We start from the raw sequence: 10,855 nt of genomic DNA on the forward strand, positions 1-10,855 counted from the left end.
AGAGGAGGGGCGTGGAGAGGAGGGGTGTGGAGAGGAGGGGCGTGGAGAGGAGGGCCAGTGGAGAGGAGGGGCGTGGAGAGGAGGGCTTGTGGAGAGGAGGGGCGTGGAGAGGAGGGCCAGTGGAGAGGAGGGGCGTGGAGAGGAGGGGCGTGGAGAGGAGGGGCGTGGAGAGGAGGGGCTGTGGAGAGGAGGGGCGTGGAGAGGAGGGGCGTGGAGAGGAGGGGCGTGGAGAGGAGGGGCTGTGGAGGGGCTGTGGAGGGGAGGGGCTGTGGAGAGGAGGGGCTGTGGAGAGGAGGGGCTTGGATAAGAGGGGCGTGGAGAGGAGGGGTGTGGAGAGGAGGGCTGGTTGAGAGTAGGGGCGTGGAGAGGAGGGGCGTGGAGAGGAGGGGCGTGGAGAGGAGGGGCGTGGAGAGGAGGGGCGTGGAGAGGAGGGGCGTGGAGAGGAGGGGCGTGGAGAGGAGGTGCGTGGAGAGGAGGGGCGGTGGAGAGGAGGGCCGGTGGAGAGGAGGCGCGTGGAGAGGAGGGCCTGTGGAGAGGCGGGGCCTGTGGAGAGGCGGGGCGTGGAGAGGAGGGGCATGGAGAGGAGGGGCGTGGAGAGGAGGACTTGGAGAGGAGGGGTGTGGAGAGGAGGGGCGTGGAGAGGAGGGGCGTGGAGAGGAGGGCTGGTGGAGAGTAGGGGCGTGGAGAGGAGGGGCGTGGAGAGGAGGGGCGTGGAGAGGAGGGCTGGTGGAGAGTAGGGGCGTGGAGAGGAGGGGCGTGGAGAGGAGGGGCGTGGAGAGGAGGAGCATGGAGAGGAGGGGCGTGGAGAGGAGGGGCGTGGAGAGGAGGGGCGTGGAGAGGAGGAGCGTGGAGAGGAGGAGCGTGGAGAGGAGGGGCGTGGAGAGGAGGGGCGTGGAGAGGAGGGGCGGTGGAGAGGAGGGCCGGTGGAGAGGAGGGGCGTGGAGATGAGGGGTGTGGAGAGGAGGGGCGTGGAGAGGAGGCGCGTGGAGAGGAGAGCCTGTGGAGAGGCGGGGCCTGTGGAGAGGCGGGGCGTGGAGAGGAGGGGCGTGGAGAGGAGGGGCGTGGAGAGGAGGGCCGGTGGAGAGGAGGGGCGTGGAGATGAGGGGTGTGGAGAGGAGGGGCGTGGAGAGGAGGGGCGTGGAGAGGAGGGCCGGTGGAGAGGAGGGGCTTGGAGAGGAGGGGCGTGGAGAGGAGGACTTGGAGAGGAGGGGCGTGGAGAGGAGGGCCGGTGGAGAGGAGGGGCGTGGAGAGGAGGGGCGTGGAGAGGAGGGGCGTGGAGAGGTGGGGCTTGGAGAGAAAGATGTACGTTAAGTACCATGTCACCAATCTCAAATGGTGGCAGCATCTCACACTATGCAGTGAGATATCCACCATTCAAAGCACATTGCACAACATGGCCTGGTAGTAGTAGCCTTCACACTGGGAGATTTCATTATAAGCCAATTGTTTACACTGTGTTAGCTGTAAAAACATTGGGAGAGGATACAGCCCATTCTCCTAACGTTGTTGACCCTGTCATACTATGATAGCAAAGGAGTCTTGTCCGCTGGATACGGCGTGTGAATGACAATCTAGGAATGTTAGCGGGATGCTCTGGCTTGTTTCATGGCTATATCTATTAGACATGACTAGGGCTTTGTCCACATTTTTTATTAGATATTACAAGTTCAAATTCATGTAATTCATTCACATGGCAGAATACAATTGAATTGCATGACAAAAATAAAACTACAAATTTAACATAAATGATCCACTTTTCCCATCTCAGAAAACATTTTAGGAAATGTTCCAATCCTTTTGGACCTGACTCCAAGTGCTTTGTTTCTGGATTGGTCAAAAGCTTTTGATACTTTTGATCATGCTATTATATTGAATAAGTTGTGCTCGATAGGTCTGAGCTCTGACGCCTGTTCATGATTATCTTAGTGACAGAACTCAGGCCATCGTGATTGATGGGGTTGAAGTCTGACTTTCTTGAAGTACATAAAAGGTGTACCACAGGGGTCGATTTTGCAACCTGTTCTCTTCACTAGTTATATAAACACCATTGGTCAATCTGTTTCATTTGTTTTTACCTCATCTAAATGTGGAGGATTGTTACGAGTCCTGAGGATAGGAAGAGGCAGGACGCAGACACAGGAATGAACAAGGTAAAGGTTTACTAAACACTGAGAATAACACAGCGTGAGTAAACGACACGGCGCTAAACAATTACACACAACAATGACTGAACAGCCCAGGGGCTATATAGGGGTGGTGATGAGATGATGAGGTGCCCAGGGCTATATAGGGGTGGTGAGGAGATGATGATGTGCCCAGGGCTATATAGGGGTGGTGATGAGATGATGAGGTGCCCAGGGCTATATAGGGGTGGTGATGAGATGATGAGGTGCCCAGGGCTATATAGGGGTGGTGAGGAGGTGATGAGGTGCCCAGGGCTATATAGGGGTGGTGATGAGATGATGAGGTGCCCAGGGCTATATAGGGGTGGTGATGAGATGCCCAGGGCTATATAGGGGTGGTGAGGAGATGATGAGGTGCCCAGGGCTATATAGGGGTGGTGATGAGATGAACAGCCCAGGGCTATATAGGGGTGGTGATGAGATGATGAGGTGCCCAGGGCTATATAGGGGTGGTGATGAGATGGTGAGGTGCCCAGGGCTATATAGGGGTGGTGATGAGATGGTGAGGTGCCCAGGGCTATATAGGGGTGGTGATGAGATGATGAGGTGCCCAGGGCTATATAGGGGTGGTGATGAGGTGATGAGGTGCCCAGGGCTATATAGGGGTGGTGATGAGGTGATGAGGTGCCCAGGGCTATATAGGGGTGGTGATGAGGTGATGAGGTGCAGGTGCGCTGGAGGTGATTAGGGTGCGTTGGGTTTCCATTCCTGTGTTTGCCGAGGTGGTACGGCTCAGACCGGTGGCTCAGTAGACCGGCGAATCAGAGCGCCAGGAGGGGAGCAACGGGAGGAGACGTGACAGATGGTACTACTATGTATGCTGTGGCCCCGACTGGTGATCTGGCTGTGTCAAAACTACAGTCAGATGTTATAGCTATGCAGGAATCCCTTGCTGATTTTAAAACGTGTGCTTAATACGAGCAAAATGGAATACATGTTGTTTTTAGACTGTCGGAAGAATGTTCCAGATGAACTACATGTTGACTCATTAGACGGTTCTCCAATTGAACTTGTTCCCGCATCTAAATACTTAGGCATTTGGATTGATATGGACCATGACTTCCTGTTTCACTGGGGTGTAAATATGAGGTGACACACAGGCCAAGTTCCCATCGTCATCCATCACTATGGGAAAGACCCGAGAATACAGTAATGATGTGCGACAAAAGGTTGTTGAGCTGCACAAATCTGGAAATGGCTATAAAAACAATAGCTCAACGGTTGAAAATGCCCATTTCCACTATCAGGGCAATAATTAAGAAGTTTAAAGCAGCTGGAGATGTTAACAATCAGCACAGTTAGAAAGATATGGCATATAGAAGCAAACCAGATGGACATCATGAAAATGATCGGAGAGGTTGAGAGTAGAAGAAGTTCAGGAGCAAAAAAAAAATGTGTGTGTATATATATATATATATATATATATATAATAGAATTATTGTAAAATTAACTTTGTCCATAAGGTGTAGATAGTAAGTATAGACCGGAAGTAGAGGCCTGGGCATTGTTGTTCACTAATTTACTCCAAGTAGGGAAAGGATGACGGGGTTGAAAAGTAATAAAGGGGAGTATATATATAAAAAACATGGGGGATTGGAAGTGATGCAGACAATTACATTGATAGAAGATACAATCTATCTGCAATATTAAGCTGATCCATCCCCCCAAGAAAAAATAAATAAATAAAATAATAATAATAATAATAATAATAATTAAGAAGTTTAAAGCAGCTGGAGATGTTAACAATCAGCCTGGAAGAGGACGTGTGTCTATATTGACCCCACGCACAGTGAGGAGGATGGGTTGAGTCGCCAAAAAAATCTCCAAGGATCACAGCTGGAGAATTGCAGTCGTTAGTTGGGTCTTGGGGTCAGAAAGTTTCCAAAACTACGATCAGACGCCACCTACATAACCACAAGTTGTTTGGGAGGGTTGCCATAAAAAAGCCTTTGCTGTCATCAAACAACAAACTCAAGCGCCTACAGTTTGTCAAAACGTTACTGGAACTTTCAATGGGACCGGGTTCTATGGTCAGACGAGACCAAAATAGAGCTTTTTGGAAACAAACACCAGAGGTGGGTTTGGAGTAGACAGAAAGATAGCCATGCAGAAAAGTACCTCATCCCCACTGTGAAGTATGGTGGTGGATCTTTGATGTTGTGGGGCTGTTTTTCTTCCAAAGGCCCTGGACAACTTGTTAGGATACATGGTATCATGGACTCCATCAAGTGCCAGCAGATATTAAATAAAACCCTGACTGCTTCTGCTAGGAACCTTAAACTGGGCCGTGGTTGGATCTTCCAGCAGGACAATGATCCAAAGCACACCTCAAAATCAACACAAAAATGTTTCACTGACACACAGAATCAAGGGTTTTGCCATGGCCATCCCAGTCCCCTGACCTATACCCCATAGAAAACCTGTGGGATGAGCTGAAGAGGAGAGTCCACAAGCGTGGACCTCGGAATCTGAAGGATCATGGAGAGATTCTGTACGGAGGAACGGTCTCAGATCCCTTGCCATGTGTTCTCTAACCTCACTACGCATTAATAGGAGAAGACTCAGAGCTGTTATCTTGGCAAAATGAGGTTGCACAAAGTATTGAATGAAGGGGTGCCGATAATTGTGGCATCACATTTATTTGAGAAAAAAATTATTTGTTTTATGATAAGAATAAACATTTTCTTTTTTAATTTTACTTGAATTAAAGGTTAGTTTTTTGTGAATATTTAGAACGAAAGACCAGGAGGATAAACAATAAAGACATTTTTGTTCACACCCCGTTTTGCTCATATTTACCAAAGGGTGCCAATATTAGTGGAGGGAGCTGTATATATGTTTAATGTGTGTTTTATATTGTATTATACAGGGCACATTTGGAAAAGAGACCTAGGTTTCAATATGTCTTCCCTGTCAAAATAAAGGTTCATAAATAAACTCCAGCTCCAGTTATTTTTTGTGGCCCCGGGGGGGTTGTTGATAAACCTTATAGAGACGAGGAAATCATACCCCTGTCTTTTCTGGAACACCGTTATCAGGTCGCTCTTCCTCTCGCATGTAGTCCAGAAAAGATTGCAGGCATTCTGCACCCGGATAGATGGTTTATGGGGAAAATCATTTAGCAGAAGAGGGTTTGTGGAACGAGGATGCAGTCATCTAACATACATGACACTGCTTAGTGAACCACAAGATATCCTGTCCTTTTTATCAATGTGATCTAATATGTTCTATTTGACAACATTCTTAGTTAGATTAAGTCAAATTAGATTTTAGCCTATATTGTCACTATATCTGTCAAATAACACATTAAATTGTACTTGCCAGGCTACTGTGGAATTGTAATGGTCATAATGACATTGACCAATAGACTGCCAGCGTGACAAATGGAACCTCCGTTGTTTCTGGATCTCATTTTATCTGTCCGGAACTCGGGTTTCTTGTAGACAGAAGTAAATATAATAAGAAACATCCAGTAGAATAAGAATCATCATGAACACAGTCTGAATGGTTCTACGGGGCATTACAGCTGTAGAACTCTGGAACAATTCTGGAATACTGGAGATAAGGTGGCTGACAGTTTCGCTGTAACGGTTTTGACTTCAAAGTTATTGTTTGTTATGGATGCCAGGTAGGTTGTGCCTACCAGAGAAAATATTGATTTCTCCTTTTTTGTTTGTGAGGGAGTGAGTCCCGTCTGGTCCGTCAAGTCTACACCAATACAAAGGACTCACGTAAAAGTCAGTATGGAAATAACACTTTTCATTAACCCTTAAAACATTGCAAATAACTTCAAAACCACTGTGTTCTTTTGCTTCGGTTGTAAAATAAATGATCACACACATAATAACGTCACAACACAATGATCTCTGGTTCCTCGAGAAAAGTACCGTCCAGCCCGGTAAATGAGTTCAAATCAACTCAAGTGACATCAGTCACGCAAAGTTTGTCCGTTCATAAAGTGTAGCTTAAACTCAGTCTCAATCACACAATCAAAATCTCAAAGTCTTTTACCACTCAACAATAAAGGTTACCAGAACTCCCAGTAGTCTTCACCCCCAACTGGACACCATCCATCCCCTATATGACTCCATTATTGAACGGCAACTCATAACAACATCCATAACAATAGTTCCCTAAATGTATGTTGCATTTATGTTAGATTTGTAGTTTTATCATGCAATTCAATTGTATTCTGCCATGTGAATGAATTACATTATTTGAACTTGTAATATTTAATTTAAAAAATTGACAAAGCCCTAGTCATGTCTAATAGATATAGCCATGAAACAAGCCAGAGCATCCCACTAACATTCCTAGATTGTCATTCACACGCCGTATCCAGCAGACAAGCCTCCTTTCCTATCATAGTATGACAGGGTCAACAACGTTAGGAGAATGGGCTGTATCCTCTCCCAATGTTTTTACAGCTAACACAGTGTAAACAATCGGCTTATGAAATCTCCCAGTTTGAAGGCTACTACCAGGCCATGTTGTGCAATGTGCTTTGAATGGTGGATATCTCACAGCATAGTGTGAGATGCTGCCACCATTTCAGATTGGTGACATGGTACTTAACGTACATCTTTCTCTCCACGCCCCTTCTCTCATCCGGCCCTCCTCTCCACGCCCCTCCTCTCCACAGCCCTTCCTATCCACGCCCCTCCTCTCCACGCCCCTCCTCTCCACAGCCCCTCCTCTCCACGCCCCTCCTCTCCACCGGCCCTCCTCTCCACCGGCCCTCCTCTCCACCGGCCCTCCTCTCCACGCCCCTCCTCTCCACGCCCCGCCTCTCCACAGGCCCCGCCTCTCCACAGGCCCTCCTCTCCACGCCCCTAAAATGACATACCCAAATCTAACTGCCTGTAGCTCAGGACCTGAAGCAAGGATATGCATAGACTTTGTGGAAATGTGAAATTAATGTAGGAGAATATAACACATTAGATCTGGTAAAAGATAATACAAACAAAAAAATATGCGTTTTCTATATATGTTTTATTCCATCACTTTTTAAATGCAAGAGAAAGGCCACAATATAATATTGCAGTTTAGACGCAATTTAGATTGTGGCCACTAGATGGCAGCAGTGTGTGTGCAAAGTTTCAGATTGATCCAGTGAAGCATTGCAATACTGGACTATTTTGTATGAAGTCTGCCCAAATGTGCCGAATTGGTCAATTGATACATTTTCAAGTACATAACTATAGACAACATACAAAAATGATATGGTAAAACAAAATGTAAGTTTACAAACTCCCAGGAATGTCATACATGATGGATCATTAGCTTATACACTAACTTTCACACATCTAGATGGCCTGGCGGGGTGGGTGTGGAGCCAGACACAACAGGGGTTCAAACTGTAGAACCCAGTTCCTAGATTTGAATATAAAAATTGATTTGATCAAACAAAACTATGCTACATTTTATCTCTGGGACCCTTAGGATGACAAATCAGAGCAAGATTACTGACAGGTCAGGAAAGCCTGATCCCTACTAACCCTAGTATAGGCAGCCCTACTATACTTAATAGCACAGATAGAGTCTTTTGTTATTGTGGTGTTGGCCATTAGACCATATAAATGCAGTGTTGATCTGGGCCTGAGCTCCAGAGTTCCTGTTTAACACCTTAAATATGCATCACCCATCTAGCTAGCTATTTGTAGCTAATGCTAGCTATTTGTAGCTAGCTAATTAGCATTAGCTAAACAGTCGCCAGCTGAGCGTTTTGTGAATAGAACTATTGTGCATCGCATTCTGATTAGTTTTTTTTATTTGAAAAAAACTTTACATGTATTTTCAAACTAACTAGCCAATCTAACTGTAACCATTTCTGATGATCAATTCATCTCATCTATGACGCCTTGATGGCTGTGTTGCAAGCTAAAAAAAAAAAGCTAACAAATCGTTTGGACCAATGAGAGGAGAGCTACTGAGTTCGGACATCACAAACACATGTCCATATATGGCATTGCGTTGGCAGCCATATTGGCTTTTCTATCCAGTGATGTCCCTGGAACCGGGACCACGTTATACCTCGAAGTTCGGCATAGAGCCCACGGAAAAAGACAGGAACCTTCCCGCTAGCCATGATTGGATGAGATAATGGATGGGCTGGACGTGCCGAGAGATGAGTTCGGATTGGTCTGCCATGTAGCATGCTTCTGTCTATAACATGAGCTGCTCAGTATACTTAGATAATCCTTGCTACCGCTGCTTTTTTGAAAGATATAACGTTAGCCATTGGAGAACTGCTAAAGTGTTGCTACTGCTCTCACCAACATGGCTGCCCTGAATTTAGCAGGCGCTATCGACAAAGATCAGTGGGGAAAAAGTTATGACGGACTACTTTCTGCACACGGTTAGTGTGAACCGGAGTGACTTGACATAACTCGGGTCAAACAAGCTATACAAACAAAACGAAGGTTTACGTGTGTAACCACGGTTACGTTAGCTATTGGATTACTCCAATATAGTATCCTTCCGCTTGGCAGGATACATTCCGAGGAAGGATTTCAGATTAGTCCCATGTTCCCATGGTAATGATGAGCAATGTTCCCTCAAAAAAAATATGGCACTGAGCAAATTTCAGGTCTGCTGACCGCAAACTTCAACGTTGTGAAAATTCTGTGCAACTTCCGACGCTCATTTCATGTAAGAATGCACTCATATATACATTTTGTTATTGTATCAGGTATTTTGTATTTTTTTTTTTTATAAAGAAAATGAAATTTCAGTCACCTCTGAATTACTGTGTTGTCTTGTTCTCTTGCATAATTCAACAAGTGTGTCAGTGAGGGGGTTGGTTTATCTGGCCCGGGTTACCACGTTGGGAGGAGTTTGAACCGGGTGAAAAGTGATTGCATTCCTTTTGGAGCCGGGCTGCCTCCCAGGCATGAATCAGGTGCTCCGCTCTGGCCGACGGCAAAGTCGGCTCAAAACAAAAGTGACGTAAATAAGCACATGGAGAAATGAGTAGCATTCTGTGTTTTCACATGCAATTGAAGTGATTGCTTTTGATAAAAAGGCTTTAAATGCCTTCCAAAGTAAATCTAGTTTGAAAATTCAAACGTTTATTTAATGGAAAAAGAGATGTTGTATGTTTCTTGATGATGCATGATGCTGCTTTGTTGACAACATGACCGTGGGGTGCAGATAACTGTTTGATTTGAGAAGGGTGCTCCTCCCTCCCCGCTTTAGCCCAATGACGTGACGGCCCATTGTCCAGTTCAACCCGGGCCAGCGTAATAGAACTCCCTCAATAGCAGGATACCCTCGGATTAAAAATCAAAAAGCCTGGCTCTAGGTTATATCTCTAAACACACTTTACATTGTTTGTTTGTTTTGATGAGACATAATATCACTATAATCCGAGTGTTCATTGTCAGAAGTTGCTTTCATTTCAGCGCATCTAGTTTGTAAACATTTCAACCGTATTAAACGCTAACTTTTTTCAATTCCACAAGAAATGAACACAATTCAGGGCCTCACCTGTTTAGATAAAAAAAATATATATATATATATATATAATAATCATTTATTTTATTTTGTCACGAACGTTGAGAGACGGGTCAGACCAAGGTGCAGCGTGGTATGCGAACATGTTTATTAAACTCAATAAACAACGTAACGTGAAGTCCTCAGGCTATACACACACAAGCCTAAACACGGAACAAGATCCCACAACTAAGGCTACTAAAACAGGCTACTTAAGTATGATTCCCAATCAGAGACAACGAGCGACAGCTGTCCCTGATTGGGAATCACACCCGGCCAAACATAGAAATACAATACCTAGAACATAAACATATAATTTCTAGCATAGATTTTCAGTTTGCAAACAATGTAAAAATAAAAAATAAAAATAAAAAAGTTAATAAAGCCGCATAAAAACGTGTTCTCTTTCTTGAGTAAGGCAGCGCCTAAATGCAGGTGTTTCAGCCTCGCTCAGTGCTTTCTGGGGTGGTGGGGCAGCCAGCGGAATATACAGAGCGTACGCTTTGGTAATGTTCTCTAGTTGCGCCGTGATTGGTTCAGTGTTCTGTCACTCACTATATCACAGCAGAATTTGTTTTTATTGTTAATTTAACTAGGCAAGTCAGTTAAGAGCTAATTATAGATACAAGGTATCGGTGCTCATCGTCATTGGACATAAACATTACACAACAAGTCGGAAAGGCAAGTCAGTTAAGAACTAATTCTTATTTACAATGACGGCCTACACCGGCCAAACCCGGACGACGCTGGGCCAATTGTGCGCCGCACTATGGGACTCCCAATCACAGCCGGATTATGATACAGCATGGAATCGAACCAGCGGGTCTGTAGTGACGCCTCTAGCACTGAGATGCAGTGCCTTAAACCGCTGTGCCACTCGGGAGAATGTACAGGGAGAGTTAGGCAGTTCAAGCCCCCTTGGGTTCTGCCATAGAGTTACATTAGAAGAGCCCATCCAAGAAGGTTCAAGGTCATTGGCCACAGATAAAATGACGTCAAATCACGTTATATCTACCGTAGCTTTGATTGGACTGATCATGTTACTTTCAAAATCTTAGCTAACAAGCTAAACAAGCAGTCATCATCATGAATAACTTTGACAATCTACTGGCAAATCCTTTTCAATCCTTGTCAGATGAAGATAAACTATAGTTAAAGGTATTGGTGTTCATCACCAT

Source organism: Coregonus lavaretus, assembly GCF_964263955.1.
Source record: "Coregonus lavaretus genome assembly, contig: HAP1_SCAFFOLD_336, whole genome shotgun sequence".
NCBI classification, from domain to species: domain Eukaryota; kingdom Metazoa; phylum Chordata; class Actinopteri; order Salmoniformes; family Salmonidae; genus Coregonus; species Coregonus lavaretus.